Genomic DNA, 16,168 nt, shown 5'->3' with positions numbered 1-16,168 from the left:
AATAACATTTAGGTGACAACAGAAATGCTAAATATTCTCCATGGTGTATATCTAAACAGGATGGGTGTCTCACCTCCCCTCACATAATTAAAATGCTGAACAGCAGCACAGGAAGAGTTACTTAAGCCTTTGGTTCTAAAATAGCAATGCTCAGAGCAAAGCCAGGCATTTGTAGGGCTTTGGAACCGAGAGCTGTAACCCACGGGAAGCAGCTGCTGATTTATTCCATCAATCTCACATTTGAAAGCTATCAGTTCTCTGGATGCCTCAGGTAGCTTTGTCATTTTTCATTTAGTTCTAATTTGCATCCCCATGTTCTGCCCTGAATCCTGAGAGGGGGGGGAGAAAAGGCAGAATAATGATGAAATGTACATTTTTCATTTCACTTTATTAAGGTTCCTTATTTTTATTGAATTTAGGATTCTTTGCAGGGTGGTCATTGCCTGCAGATCTCTGCAGGTTTAATGGCCAGCCCAGGTCATGAGAGCTAACAAGCTTTAACAAAAAATAACTACAAATGCAAATCCAGAGAGAAAAATGATATTTTCAGTCAAGGTTTCTGCTTGGTGGTTTCAATCCTGTTTGGAATTGGTGACTGAAGGGTTTTTAAGTGAACAGTCTGGTGCCACTGGCTCACACAGGTTTGGAGGACAGGCTCAGGACACATGGATGTCTGCTGCCATCATTAAATGAGCAGGTAAGTCAAGTTTTTTGTTTGTTTTGGGCTTTTACAGTTTTTTTTTCCAGGTTGTTTGATAAATGATTGATTTCTGTCACACAGTTGAAGGCAGCTGCTGATCATGTCAAGTTTCTGTTAACACTGAAAAATTACTCATTCTGGAGAAGAAACAGCCTTTTGCCCTGATCTAAAATTTAGCAACACTGCCTAATGGCCACAGGAATATCTTTTTTCTGATGTGATTAGAGAGGAAACATTCCAAACCTCACACATCATGAGGCATCACGTAATGGGGAAGGCTCTGAATACTGATGATGCTAAATCATGTAAAGCAGTTGCACAAAATGAGTGGAAAAGCAGGAGGCAAAGATTCTGCTGGGAAGGATTTCTGGGGTGGTAAAAAAGTCTCATCCATTGAGACTGGGAATTGCTAAAACAATTGGTTCAAGGCTGTGTGTAAAACTGAGACAAGAAGGAGAGTGTGACCTGGAACCTGGGATGCTCAGTCTGTAATGGGATCTCAGCATTAGAATATTGATTAGGTCTCATTTTGGTCCAAGCCTGGAGTTTTGCAGTCCAGGAAAGAGAAATAAAACATGACAGGGTTGTTACCAGCCCTGCCTCAGCCTCTTGGTCTTGTCCTCCCCTGAGGGAATTCAAAACTATGGATTTGTTTCCTCTTCCATTGAAATACCAGTTTTGGGAAGAGCTTTGAAAGTCTGGGTGAAATACAGAAATGCAGTTTCTGTCCCCTGAAGATGATAAAACCTTCTCTGTTCCAAGGAAGGGACAATTGGTGGCAATCCAGTGAGTGGCTCTGCAGGGCTTTGCTCCTGGAGGATTTCATCCATCTGAGGAGACACAGGTTCTTGCCTGCTATGTCCAGGTGCTATGAAGGGGAGTATTTACAGATATTTTGGGCTGCAAAGCTGCAGTTTTTGTGCACTCATACCTGGGCTGCTTGTGTGGTCTGGGCAAGAGAAAGTGGAGTGTGGAAGGCAGATCCTGGACTGCCCTTGCAGGGAATCATGGAATCCCAGAATGGTTTGGGTTGGAAGGGACCTTAAAGATCATCTTCCAACCCCTGCCATGGGCAAGGACACTTTCCAGTAAGTGCCAATGTCCCACCTGGCCTTGGACACTGCCAGGGCTTCCCTGGGAATCTGTGCCAGGGCCTCAGCAGTGCAGTGAGGAGTCTCTGGAGCAGTGAGCAGGGCTGGGCATCTCTTAGTGCTAATCTGGCTTTCTCAGAGAAGTTTGAAGGTTTTGTGTGCTCTGAAATCCCATGAGGGATGCAGTAGAATGTGCTGGCTCCCCCAGTGCTGATTCCCTGGGGGGGAAATCTCATCCATGTGCCTTGAAATGGATGTGAACAGCCTCAAACACAGGCTGTGGCCTTCCTGAGGCCTGCAGTGCCTCTTTATCTTGTCACCCAAGCAAAGGTATCAATAACCCACAGAGCCTCCGAGCAGAGGGGTTCCTCCCCATCCATCCTGCCTGGCAGGTGCTCCATCTCGATTATGCCTCAGCTCTGCTCCATCTGTCATGTTCCTGGCCTGGATGACAGAGCAGGAAGGTGCTGCTGGTGGGAGCATTTCCTGCCTGCCTAATGGGGCTGTAATTAATGGCTGCAGCCAGCCAGCCAGCCGAGCAGAGGCACCAGACCTCTCCTTCGGCCACCCAACCGTGCTGAGTTACACACCCTGCTCCATGGTGGTGCTGCAGATTTACGTAAATTCTGAGGTATTGCTATGTTTAATTCATATGTGTCACAGTGAACCTTTTCACTGCTTCTGCAGCCTTTTATTGCCAAGTACCTGGCTGGGTGGAAGTGGTGCCTCAGATGAAGGGGAATGTGCTGCAGGGTCAGGCAGGCTCTGGGTACATGGCCTGTCACTAACCCGGAGGTGTCCCAGCCCTTCACCCTGCTGGTCACTTGTTCCCTCAGCGAGCTGAGTGTGCTGCAGGGACAATCTCAAAAATGGAACTGTTCAAGGGGCTGCTTTGGCTCTCACCCTGCTTCCCCCACCGTCTCCTTTGGGAGCAGACATGTCCCGAGGTCCCGCTGGAAGGCAAGGCCATGAGGGCGAGCTTTGCTGCCTGGGCGTTTAACTCAGCCATCATCATCATCAGAGCACATGGAGAGCCTCGCTGTCCATCGAATATTGGGATTTTTACCGTCTGTGTTTTTGGGATCTCACCCCTGGCACAGCCTGGCTGAGGTGTCCCTCAGTGCCCTGGCCAAAGCTCGAGTCTCTCGGGGCACTGTTACAGATTAAATTCGGCAGCCATTAACTGGCTTAATGAGCCTCTCAAATGGCTTTGGAGAGGAGCACAGGCTCCTGCTCGACCTTCTGCCCCTGTTCCCCTCTGCTCACACGGCTTGGCTGATGGTGGGGTGGGACTCCAGCACTGGGGTTTTGGGATGGCAGATCACCATAGCTCAGCCCTGTGGTGGCCTTTGGGGACAGAGGGGGTGAGCAGGCACAGCTCTGTGTGCATTAGTGAGAAGGTTCCCTGAGCACTGAGACCCTACAGGGCTCCCATGCACACCTGGCTCGGGTGTTCCATCCCCTCAGGTGTTCCACCCCCTCAGATGTCCCATCCCCTCATCCCCTTGGGTGTTCCATCCCCTCAGGTGTCCCATCCTCCATCCCCAAGCCAAACTCCTCCCGCGTTTCCAGTTTCACACCTGCTCTTGACATTTATAAACAAACTCTCCCATGTTCATCCACTTAAAAGCAACTGAATCCCTTCTATAGGAACACTTTTCTCCTCTTTCCTGTTGCTGTGGCAATCGGCACTGCTGAGCAGGGCGGGAGGGGCCAGCCGAGCATCCATCCTCCTTTCCTGCTGGGGCTCTGCTGCCTGTCTCGCTGCTGATTTTACCCCCATAGTGGTTTTGAAATACAAATCTCAAAGGTTTCTACAGAGAGAAGTAAATGAGAACAAACACGATGACTCATTCGGGGAGGCTGAGGCACAGGAGAGCAGTGATCAGCCAAGGGCTGAGAGCTGGCTCTGGATCTCAGCTGGAAATTACATTCTCCTTCCTCAATTTAGCTTTCACTCTGGGCTTGAGGGCAACTTAACCTTCCTTAAGGGTTTGAGTAGGGTTTTGGCTATGTCAGAGATTCACCCACACCTCTGAGTGCATCATCTCTTGGGTGTCACACTCTTGGCCCTTCTCCATGCAGCTGGCCAGGCCATGGCTCCCTCTGGAGCAAGTCACTGCCTGATTTCTGGATCACCAGCTACATTTGGTACTTGAGTGTGAGAAGCTGGTTGCACAAACCATTGGAAGAGAGCACGTTTTCCTTGGCAGTTGGTGAGATCAGGGGATGTTCTGTTAATCACATCCACCCGAGAGCAGGCGGCTGGCAGATGGCAGCTCCCTGGGGATAATTAATCATTTGTTTGTCCAGGATGTTGAGTGTGGAATGGCAATGTCCATGCGGATTCTAGGGGAAGCTCAGAGGGGACCTGTGGCCCTTGGAAAGGAGGATCTCCCTCTCCAAGGTGAAACTCATTAGCTAAAGACAATAAAATCCACCCTGAAGGGATCATGGGCTTTCTCCCTGCCACCTTTGGCTCCCCCAGGGCATCAGGCAGCTAAAGGATTGCAAAAGGAGAGGAAGAGAAACTGCCTGACATCTGTGGGCTTTGATCTGCTGTGGAAGATCTCTCCCCTCAGCTTGGGGAGAGAGGGGAACGTATTCAAAACCAGAAAGCAAACGCTTGTAGGTTGGGTCTGTAAGGAGCAACACCCTCAATTGAATTTCCTCCTGGGGAATGAGCAGCAGCAGAGTGACAAAGCTCTGCTGGCCACTGTCACAGGGCAGCTGAGCACGCTCTGCCAAGGGGACAGGTGGCACAGGTGCCATTTGCAGACAGCATCGCTCTCCCAGCAGGCAGGAAGGAGGGGAGAGGGCAGGCAAACCTCCCTGACGTGTTTGTTTTGCTTTATTTTGTTTTTTGTCAGGCTTTCCTCTGGATGTCTCCTCCAAATCCTCCCGTCCAAAGGCAGCTGGCTCAGCAGGAAGGTGGGAGCACAGGATGGGCAGGATGGGGATGATCGATGAGGGGAACCCCCTCCCTCCCTCCAATCTCTGAGGCCTCTGTGTGCAATTTAAAGTGGGGAAAGAAAGACATCTGTACCAAGGATTTGTCAGGCTTGTTCCTGGCAGATAAGCTGGTTTTACCGAGTGGCTTGACATGTAATTCCACACACTGTGTAGATGTTTGTCTTATGTTTACCTAGAGGAAGAGATTTTCTATCAATCCTGAAAAAATTAACCTTGTGTAACGGTGCATATCCTCGGTGAAAAAGAGTGTGAGGATCTGTCAAAATGTCAGGCTTGCCTGGAATGAGGGTCCTGCAGAAGACAAGTGGCATTAATGTCTTTGAAGATGTTTCATTTAGGAGTAATGGAGTCCCCAGGCTTTTGGGGGCCCCTATAATTGAACTGAAGAGGTTATAAAGCCTAGAAGGGAAATGCTGGACATGCAGAGACACTCTCAGAGGGAGAGGGTCAGGTTATTTCTACTGTAAAACAGCATCACAAGGAGGTGAAGAATTGTTCCTAAATTACACTCCTCGGCCTGGATCATTTTAGGGAAGTCAGTAAGACTTGGAAGTTTGCTTCTAGGGCAGAAAAGGGCTTGGGGCTGGCTGAGTTTTAGTTTAATGGTGCTCATGGAAAGAAACACAACCCCCTTCTGCTCTCTGAATCATCAGGCAGGTTTGCAGGACTGCAGAAATGAGTAATTATTAAAAAAAAAAAAAAAGGAAAAAAAAGTCAGGAAACTTCTTGAAGCTTCCACATCTGTAATGCTGCAAGTCAGCTCACAGTGTCTCCTCTCTGAGGAAAAACCCATGTTCAGAAAGTACCTCCTTTAGAGCCTGAAAATGGATCCTTTACAATGTGTATTTTTCCTACCAGGGACAGAGTGTTTGGATGGAGCTGTGTTTTCTGCCTCATACACTGAGCAGAGTGTTCCTCTTGACAACTTCATGTTGGCTTTAAAATGCTTTTTGAAATAATGCTCTTTCTCTTCTGAAGGCTCTCGAGCTCTTACAAAAGTGGAGAAATTAGCCTGTTAGTGAGGAACAGGCACAGAGCTGTGGTGCCTGCACTGCTGGCAGCTTTTTGCTGTTTGCCCCAACTTGCCAATAACCAAATACAACAACACCTGTTAATTGTCCTTTCTTTGCAAAATCCACCAATTTCATAAGCACTAGGAGGGTGAATCTGCATTGCTCACGTTGAGGTTTGACCTTGTAAATCCAGGTTTGCTGGAGACCTGCTGCTGCTGTCAGGGGTACAAGCAGTGTTTACAGTTTGCTGTTTCACGGGAGGGACTTTCTGTTGTGGGAGATGTTGTTTTGGCCTTGGACACCTCCTCTTAACAAGCTCCTTCTCCAGGGAAGCTTTGAAACCCGCCTGAGGTTCTGCATTGGCTCTGAATGAAAGGTGTTGTGCGTCTGAAGTGCCCGGCCCAAGGGCTCTCCAGCAATCCAAACAGCCAGCACACAAAACCATTAAAGCTCGAGTGCCTGGCCATGATTACCTGGAGGCAGTTTGCAGCTGAGTCCTGCAGGAACCGGCTTTGTCTGAAAAACCACCCGCGGCAGGTGGGGAAAGTCCCGGTAGGTCTTGTTGATTCATCAGGGTGGGTGGTTTAGTCCTTCAGCCAAGGTGAGTGGGAACAAGCACAAATGAGATCAGGGAGATGGTTTAAAGAGGATTCTGTGCTTTCCCCCTCTGCTGAGGCACTGGAATTTCCAGCTTGCATGACTTAGTGGCCCTGGTGTCTTCTATCCTGGAATCAGATACACGGCCTGGAGGAGCCAGACCTGACCTGCTCAGGTCCATTTGCAGAGTGAAACCCCAGAAGTGCAGCTCCTGTGATGCCTCACAGCTCCTCCATCTCCAGGCACCTCTTCCATGAGGAACACAGAGCTTTTATTTTTTATTCTTCTTATTATCATTTTTATTTTTTAATTTTACCTCTTGGTACCACACCAGCTGGAGCAGCTCCTTCCAGGGTGGGGAGTCTCCTGTGCACGCTCTGCTGAGCCAGAAACTGCTTGGAGTTGAGCATGCACTTCCCTCCTGAGGCTTAGAAAGCTGTATCTACATTTTTGGGGATTTTTTTCCCCTCCAACTTATTGAGGTACGAAGGGAAGATTATGGCACTTGATGATTTAATCAACATAATCTCTAGATAAAACATGCTTATGTTATACTACGGGGAGATATTAATTTATGCTGGTTTGCTTCTCCAAAGGTAAATTAAATCATTAGTTTTAAGACTGGATTAGTTGCACATGTGCCCTGCCTCTTAAAAAGGCAGTTTAGGAGTTCTTAAAAGCTTCTTGGCTTGGCATTTCCCAGGAGTCATCGAATCCTTTCAGGGCAGGTGCCATGAAAAGTGGAACTGTGGTACAGTGCCTAAAGGTGGGACAGGGGAGCTGCTCCTACCCCATGCCCCCTTCTTGGCTAGGAGTGGTGTTAGACGAGCTTGTTAATTCAGAGAGAAGGCTTTGCCCAGCTCTGGAAACCCGAATTGCTCCTTTGAGCCAGCCTTGAGCACTTGAGCTGGTTCAGGGTGTGCTGGACCAGACCTGCCTGGAGCAGTGTCCACATCCATCTCCCCCTGGAAGGAGCGCCGGGACACCCAGGGGGTGTCACCCATCCACCAGGCTGGGTGGGCTTGGAGCATCCTGCTCTGGTTGGAAGGTGGAAGGTGTCCCTGCAAGGACAGGAGTTTTAAGGTCCCTCCCTACCCAAACCGTTCTGGGATTCTGGGTTGATGTGCTTGGGTGACCTTGGGAATTCAGGCAGCACCTCTGATCTGCCTGAAAATCCCCCCAGGTGTATCACAAAAGCTATATGAGGGCAGAACAAGAATTAAGAGCAGGAGATACTCACTAGAGTGGGTAAAGGTGTCTCAGCTCTTCCACACAGGCAGGGAAACTGAGGCACAGGGTGCCTCTCCTCACAGAGGGCAGTAGCAGCAGTGAAATCTGGGTTGGAGCAGATGTGCTGAGCCGAGCCAGTCTGCTCCCCTTGGGAATGCCCGGGGTGGAGGTGTCCCGACGCTGGCTCCCCCCGGCCCAGCGGGAGGTGAGCTGCCAGAGGCCCTCGCAGCAATTTCAGGGCTATTAAGGATGTGCTAATGAGCTTCCTGCACCGCTTCCAGCGCTGCACTCCGCCTGCTCTGCCCGTGCACTGACACCTCCGTCCCGGAGGACAGCAAACACTCCGCTGGAGCTCTAACTCCATTTATCGCGGATCTGGGCATCAGCGGGGCTGCTGCAGGGCTGAGGAGAGGACTTTTCTCAGCCCTCCATCAACACAGGGAGCCGGCACTCAAGGCACCTCAAAGGAGCAATTGCTGTTCCCCCGGATCTGGGGCAAAACCTCACAGAATGAACGAGCTGGTGCAATGCTGCTGTGGGTGAAGGGAGAGGCAGAGAGGGCTGCTGCAGGATGCTCTCAGCCATCCCTGGGCTCTGGGCTGCAGGGTGCTTGTCACTGCCATATTTTCTGAAAAATCCCTTTGCCAGGATTCCTGAGAAAATGAGAAGCCTCAGCTTCTCCATGTTTTGCTGCTCTGGAATGTGGTCTGGAGATTGTTTATCCAAACATGTGAATTGTTTTTAATTAAAGACCAATCACCATCAGCTGTGTTGGACTCTGAGGAGTCAGTCATGACTTTTTCATTGTCATTCTTGTTAAGCCTTCTGTCTGTATCCTCTTTCTTTAGTAAAGTTTAGTAGACCATGATATGATTTGATTTGATATGATATGATAATAAATCAGCCTTCTGAGAACATGGAGTCAGATTCTCATCTCTCACCTCGCCCTGGGGAGCTCACAAACATCACAAGTGCTCTCAGCTATGCCTGGGTGTGGTCTTTGTTGGGGTCCCCAGGACGAGATTAATCTGACTCCATGTTCTCAGAACGCATATTCCATTCCATTCCTCAAGAATAGAGAAAGGATACAGACAGAAGGCTTAACAAGAATGATGATGCAAACTCGCGACTCCCTCGTCCAGAGTTTGACACAGGTGGATGTGATTGGTCATTAAGTTAAAACAATTCACATGAAACCAATCAAACCATGACCAGTTGGTAAACAACCTCCAGACCACATTCCAAAGCAGCCAACACAGGAGAAGCAATCAGATAATTATTGTTTTCATTTCTCTCTGAGGCTTCTCAGCTTCCCAGGAGGGGAATCCTGGGCAAAGAAGATTTTTCAGAAAATGTGACAGTGACACCTGGGCTGTGTGCAGCAGGCTGCTCTCAGCCATGCCTGGGCTCTGTGCTGTGTGGGATGGTCTCCGTGCTCCCAGGAAAGGCCACATCCATCTGCTGTTCCCATGCCTTCCTGGTGCTGTTTCCCTGGTACAGTCAGTCCTTGGGGTGGCTCTGCACGGCATCTCTGGGATGTTTGGGATCTTCCCCCGCTCTGCTCTGCCTCTCTGCATCCTGGGGCCATCTGCTCTGCCTGGGGTGGGTGTGCTGGGGGCTGCCAGGATTGCTGTTCCCTGTGGGACAGAGGCAGAGCTGGGGGAAAGAAACTTCTGTGTCTCCATGGAGGTCAGGACAGGGATGAATCCACGAGGCTGTACATCACACAAAGGGTGGGAAGCAGGTGTGGAGCTTTTCCTGCTGTAGCTCTTCCCACTGCACTGCTGGACGTGGGTGCCTGAGCAAAAAGCACGGAGAGCCCTTCTTGCTTCATGACTGCATTTCTCCCATTTGAATATTCAGAGGCATTTTTTTCTGCTTGGCTATTTAGAGGCAAGTGTCTCCTCCTGTGCACTGTGCTTTTGCACCTGATTTACTGTGTGGAATTAAATGTTAACCAGGGTGGCTGATCCAGTCTGCTCTGAGCTGGGCACCTCCTGGATCTCCAGAGGCATTTCAGGAATGGAATCAGCTAATGGAACCCTTTGCCACCCCATAGGTGTGCCTGGTGTTGTGTTCAGTGTCACTGTTATATTTTCTGAAAAATCCCTTTGCCCAGGATTTTTCTCCTGGGAAGCTGAGAAATCTCAGAAAAAAGCAAAACAATATTATCTCATTTGCTTCTCCTGTGTTTTGCTGCTTTGGAATGTGGTTGGAGATTGTTTATCCAACATGTGAATTGTTTTGACTTAATGACCAGTCACAGTCAGGCTGTGTTGGGACTCTGGAAGGAATCATGAGTTTTCCTTTGGCATATTTTAGCCTTCTGTAAGGATCCTCTCTCTATTCTTTAGTATAGTTTTAATATAGCATTCTTTAATATAATATAATGAAATAATAAATTAGCCTTCTAAAAACATGGAGTCAAATTCATCATTCCTTCCTTCCAATGACAGGGGTCTCAGAAAATATCAGAGTTCAGCTCTTCTCCAGCGCCCCTGGCCACAGGCAGCCTTGAGAAGCATCCGTGGGGCTGAGCTCTGGCCCCTCAGTTCCTGTGTGACTCTGTGTGTGTGCAGCTCCTCAGGGGCTGAGTTCTGGGGCTGAGCCTTTCCCCTGGTTGATGCCTGGGCAGGGAATGTCCCACACAAGGTGGAGATCACCTCCCTGCTGCCACGTGGGTTTCTGTCTCACCAGAAGAGGGCATGGAAAGGTGCCCAGCCGGTTCTTGTCACTCCTGACTGCAGGCGGCACGGATGTGTCACCGGCACAGCAAAAGGGGAACAATGTTATTTTTGGCTGGATCAGGCTGTTTTTTCTCTCCAAGTACCACAGGCTGACACGAGGTGCTGCTGAACGCTCAGTCTGGTTTATCTTTGCCTTGGTGAGCAAGGGGGAAAAGCACTTTTTTTAATTTTAAAGAAAGTATTTGTAGCCTTTCATGCTGGCAGAGCCTTGGCAATAAATCTGGTGTGCAAGGTGTATTTTGACTTGGTTTAATGTCTCTCCTGCATCTCCCATGCAGCCATCTACGACTTGTCCTGCAGCCAAGAGGATCCAGGTCAGTGCTGGGGAGCAGGACTGTGCTGCCACGGGGATCTCCACACTGCAGCCCTTGCTCTGCAGCCAAACAGGTGCATTTGGAAGGACAGCAGAGGTGGGAATCCCTGGCTGCAGTGGGAGAGGGGGGACCCCACTGCTGCTGAGCCATCCTGCACTGCCTAACACAGAGAGATCAGACCCGAGACAGCAGGATTATTTATTGAGGTGTTTGTTTGAAGTTGAATGGACAGGAATCACATCTCCAAACTGTAAAGAATGAGCTTTTTAGCCTTTTTCCTTTCCACAAAACAGCAGCAACATCTCGGCAGGGATGTCAGGGCGAATCTGTTTCACTGACAACAAGATTGTTCTGTCTAGACGGGGAAGCGCCGCCAAACCGAGGGAGGCTGCGGAATAATTTAAAGCCAAAATACTTTACAGACATTAAATTTAAAAATAAAAGCTGGCTTGACACACAGGATGCTTGATGGATAGCTGGTGTGAGGGTGGGATGGCAGTTGGCTGTGACACAGAGCGTGGTGGCAGGGATTGGCAGGTGTCCCTCAGGGTGACCCAGACCTGTCACCTTTTCTGGATAATTGCCACCAGAATTGGTCCATGGAGGCCTCTGAGTGGCCTGTGGAGCTCAGTGCAGGGATTCTCTGCCACATCTTGAATTCTGTAGCTCTGAGGCAGCTGCCCAGCCCTCCCTGCCCCCTCAGTGCCACCTCCTGAGTGGCACCAGGGAATGCTGGAGCAGAAAGGTCTGGTGGGTGGGAGATGAGCCTGGCATTCCCTGTCTGCCTGGAGGGGTTGGCAGCCAGGGCTGTCTGAGACTCAGGGCTGTGGTGGTGAGGCTGCAGCCCAGCCAGCATAAGGAATTTCCTTTCTTCTGGCAGAAAAAGAAAGATGAAATATTAAAAGCATGGCTTAAAGGCTGCTGTATATATATAAAAAATCTTTTTTTCCCTTCTGCTCAGCCCTGCTTTGGTGTTGCTCAGAGACAGCAGCCAGTCAGAGCAGGAGGGATGCCAGACTTCAGAAGAGAGCAGGGAGTGGGCTGAAGCAAGGGAGAAAGAGGAGGATTGTCTCAGGTGGGTTGATTTCAGAGCTAAGGGTGAATGCTGACACTTCAACTCCACCACAGCCTTCAGGACTTCAGTTTCCTGTTCAGCATCAGGAAACAAAACCTATTTTTTTGTCTCTGTCTCTACAGGTGAGGGCAGTGCCCTCTGAAGCAGGAGGACACCTCCATGTGGGCCACTGGATGAGGGAGGATGGGAGGAGAAGAGGGCCCAGGCATTCCTGGAGAACATCCTGCAGGCTCCCAGCTTGCCATTTGTGCCATCCTGGTGAGTTCAAGGGTCCCTGACAGGTGTCTGAAGTGGTGTGAGGTTTATGTGAGGTTTCTCCAGGGCCAAGCTATTCCATTTGCTTCTGCTGATGCCCTTGGGATCCGGGCAGCCAGGCACACTGACAGCTCATGCTGTGTCCTGCTCTCAGGAGATTGGGAGGCTCTCCAGCAATCCCAGCTGCTGGGTGGGCAGCAGGAGCCAGCAGCATCCCACAGGAGCCTTCACAGGACTGCAGGAGGGAGAGGGTTGGGTTGGACTCGATGTTCTTCCAACCCAGAATTCTGTGAATTCTGTCCAGGTGGGGCTGGGCTCTTTCTCCAGGCAGCACTGACAGAACCAGAGGACAAAGCCTCAAGCTGTGTCAAGGGAGATATAGGTTGGATGTTAGGAAGAAGTTTTTTCCAGAAAGGGTGATAAAGTTCTGGAATGGCTGCCCAGGAAGGGGATCAGTGCTTTAACCTTCAGGTGTGTTTAACAAAGCCTGGATGTGGCACTGGGTGCCAGGGTTTAGTTGAGGTGTTGGTGCTGGGTTGGACTCCATGATCTTGGACATCTCTTCCAGCCTGGTGACTGTGTGAATTCTGTGAGGTCTGACGGCTGCTGTGAGCTGGAGGGATCCAGCTCAGGGTGTTTAAAGCTGTTCCATCCTCGTTTCTCTGTGCCAGCAGGTCTTGATGCTCAGGGATGTGGGAAAGGGAAGATGCAGGGAGTGGCTTGGAGCAGGGTTACCTCTCCACCTCTGCAGGCACTGACAGCCAGGGCTGTTTAACTGCTGATCAAGGATGTGCCCAGAGGAAGCTGGCAGGGGACACAGTCGCTTGCTGGGGCTCACAGGCTGGGAGGAGCTGTGAAACACAGCTTGACCTCCACTCCAGCTCCAGCTGCTGCCTGGCCTCAGCCATCAGCTCCTGTGTGCCTCTGGCAGGGCAGGGTGGGGACAGGCAGCAGAAGGGAGCCCTGATGTCCCTTTTCCCACAGCCCTGAGCATTCCCCTGCCTCCTGCTGCCTGTAAAACACCCTGTGATTAATTACACCACTCTGTAGCTGCCGAAAATTTATTTAGAGTGTTGTGTTTGCTGCTGCTGCCACTTACACAATGGCAAATGTGCCGTGGCTGCTAATGGGTCACTGAAGGGGATGAGAGCATTGGAGCTGCTCTGGGAGCAGGGCAGGCAGAGGGAACACTGCCAGGAAGGTGAGACAGATCTGTTCCAGTGGAATGGTGCTTGCAGGAAATTGCTTGCTTCCCTGATAGCATCCAACTACTTTGATAAATCATTTTTTCTACTAGTTTGTTTAGCTTAAGCTTTCTCCTCCCTGCATCCTAAAAATTAGTCTAATAGGAATTTTTTATCTCTAAGAGGTTTGGAAATTATTTTCCCTCAAGGATTTCACTGTCCTGGGAGTGCTCAGAAAAAGAGGGGCTGAGGGGGTTGTCAGCTGGAGAAAAGAGCCTCAGAAAAAGCCTTCCTAAAAATGCTACTAAAGGCATGCAGAAATCAGCCCAAGCTGAACCAGCTGATGGCCCTGCTGTTGAATTTTAATGTTTCTGTGGGGCTGGTTTGTGTGAACTGAAGCAGGCTGTGTTTATTCTATAGAACTCTGTGGGTATCTTGCACTGCATGTCACTCCCTCGGTGCACTGAGAGCAATTCAGCTCCAGGAACCATCACCACCACTGTTATCTTTATTGCCAGTCCTGCCTGATAAGCCTGCTCCCTCCAGGATGGCTGAGCACAGTGAGTAGCCCAGACCTGTGTGTGTGTGTTCAGGAGAAAGCAAAGCTCGTGCTCAGGAGCTGCTTGCTGGGATCCCAACAGCAGGAGCTTCAAACAACCCCAAGGGCTGCTTAAAAAACATGGAATTTGCAGAGCTCTGCACAAGCAGTCCCTGGGTTTGTTCAGCACTTTGGGATTCAGGTGGTTCTCAGCTTGGAGGGGCAGAAATGTGCTGTAATTCTGTGGGTCCTGCTGTCCTTCCTGACATTACACTGCAAATTCGTGGCAAAACTCAGCATGGAGTTGGGCTGGGACTGGGCTTTCTGACCCAGGGTTGTTTTCTGCGCTGTGTCCCACGTGGGAGGTGTCTGGGGTCTGGTGTCCTGCAGGGCAGAGCTGCACAGGGCTCCTGGCCCGGGGTGAGGCTGGGCTGGCAGCCTTGGTGCACAGATCCTTGTCCATGGTGGCAATGTCCCTGCATCTCAGATGGCTGTGGGAGCCAGGAGCCCTTGTCTCACCCATGCCAGCTTCTGGCTGCCTGCTGGCACTGGCAAACAACCATTCCCCTCCCTCCTGCTGAGCTGCTGGTGCCCCTTGTCCCCTCCATTTCAGCTTTCTCAGGGACTGGGAGCTGCTGGAGGTGGGATCACAGCTGGCTCCTCGTGGAGTCCTGACAGCTCCCAGGGCACCAGCAGCTCCCAGGTTTCTCTATCTGCTGTGCCTGGTGGCACCCCTGAGCTGTCCAGAAGCACCCAGGTGCTGTGGATGCAGCCTTGGCTGGCAAAGGGAGCGCTCCTGGCTCGGAGCATCTGAGGAGAAACAGTTCAGGTGTTCACAAGTCAGTCATGGCTTCACCTGCTGTGCTGGCTCTTGCTGAGGGGTGGAAACACTTGGTGAAGGTCCCTCTCTGTGGGCAGAAGGGGCTTGTGGAGCCTGGCAGGGCTCTCTGGGGAGCAGGGGTGTCCCCAAGCTCCTGGCCCTGGGTGCTGCAGGGAGAGGCTGTCCCTGCCCAGCAGGGCCCTGGCATGAATGGGTGCTGGAGGGGCACAGGGCAGGCACTGCCAGGCCCTGGGGAAGGCAGAGAGCTCCTCCCTGCTCCCTTCTGAGGCCACGGGATGTGGGAGAGAAAGTGACTTTTAGAGAAATAAAGGAGACTTCCTTTTGGGTCAAGTGCTCTGGAAGGGAACGATTTTGAGATGAAAGGCTTTTTGCTCTGGTAATACAGACTCACATTGCCTAGAGGGAAGTCTGCCTTATGCCAGGCTGCTTTTCCCTCTGGGGGCATTGAGATTGCAATTGAAGATGAATTTTCAACATACAAAAGAGAAGAAGAAAGCTGAGAGAAGACTTTAAAACATATCAGGGGTTCTCGTGGTCTGTTTTAATTTGTCAGCTTGTCTCTCTCACTTGTAACATCCCTGTTGGGGGCAGGGATTGTTCCTCCTCTTCCCTTTGTGACTTGCTCCTTCCCTCTGGCATCTTCATCAATCCCAGGCTCTGTTTTAATATTTTTCAGGTTTTTTCTTTTTTTTTTTTCTTTTTCTCTCTTTTCCTTTTTTGCACCTAAGGCTGGTTGACAGAGCAGCAGGAGTTCCTGGGTGATCCCTGGGCTGGAAGAGATCAGAGAATCACAGAATGGTTGGGGTTGGAAGGATCCTTAAAGGCCATTTAGCTCCAAGCCCCTGCTATAGGCAGCAATGTCAGCCACTGGATCAGGGTCTTGGTTAGCAGAGGGTGAGGAGAGAGCAGCCCTCAGCCTTGGGAGCAGCCAGGTAAAGCCCCCTGAAAGGTCTGGCATGGACCCTTTCCCTGTCAGTTTATCATCTGAAGGGTCTCTTTTGGAAACATGGCACATTTGGCTCTGGTAAGGCCATGGGGAGCCTCAGAGTGTTTAATTTCTCTGCTTTCTGCTGGTTTCTCCCCCCCTGCCCTGCAGGGATGAGGCACACGCTGGGCTCTGCTGCTGCTTAGTGTGAAGTGCTGTAAAACCCCAGCATTGATTTCTCAATCAAAGGTGTCTGTTTGCTCCTTGGTCTGTGCTTTAATGCCTGAAAATCCATTTTTCACTCCCCAACAGTTTGCTGTAAGGTTTTTAAATCAACTGTTGTGCTTCAGAGCTCTGGGAAGAGAATGGATTCAGTCGAGTTGGCTCACCAGTGAGTTCTGAACCAGACAGAAAACAGCCAGAGGCTGTGGGGGCTCTCCAGTCTCAGGTGAGACCTTTGCCTGTGCATCACTGTGGTTGGTACAGGCCAACATTGTTCTCCTTGTTCAGCTTTCTCTCTTTGGAAAGCTGTGGATCTCCCTCCTGCCCCACAGTGACCCTGGCTCAGCAGCTCTGTGCTCCTCAGGCGTTGGGGATTTTAGGCTGAAGTTTCAGGGTGTCCTGAAAACAGATGCCAGAAAAACCTCCAGACTTTTATATGATATTAAAAAGGAACACCATGTTC

The sequence above is a fragment of the Ammospiza caudacuta genome, chromosome 18 (genome assembly GCF_027887145.1).
Source record: "Ammospiza caudacuta isolate bAmmCau1 chromosome 18, bAmmCau1.pri, whole genome shotgun sequence".
Classification (NCBI taxonomy): Eukaryota; Metazoa; Chordata; class Aves; order Passeriformes; family Passerellidae; genus Ammospiza; species Ammospiza caudacuta.
Note: the sequence above shows the minus strand (reverse complement) of the source record.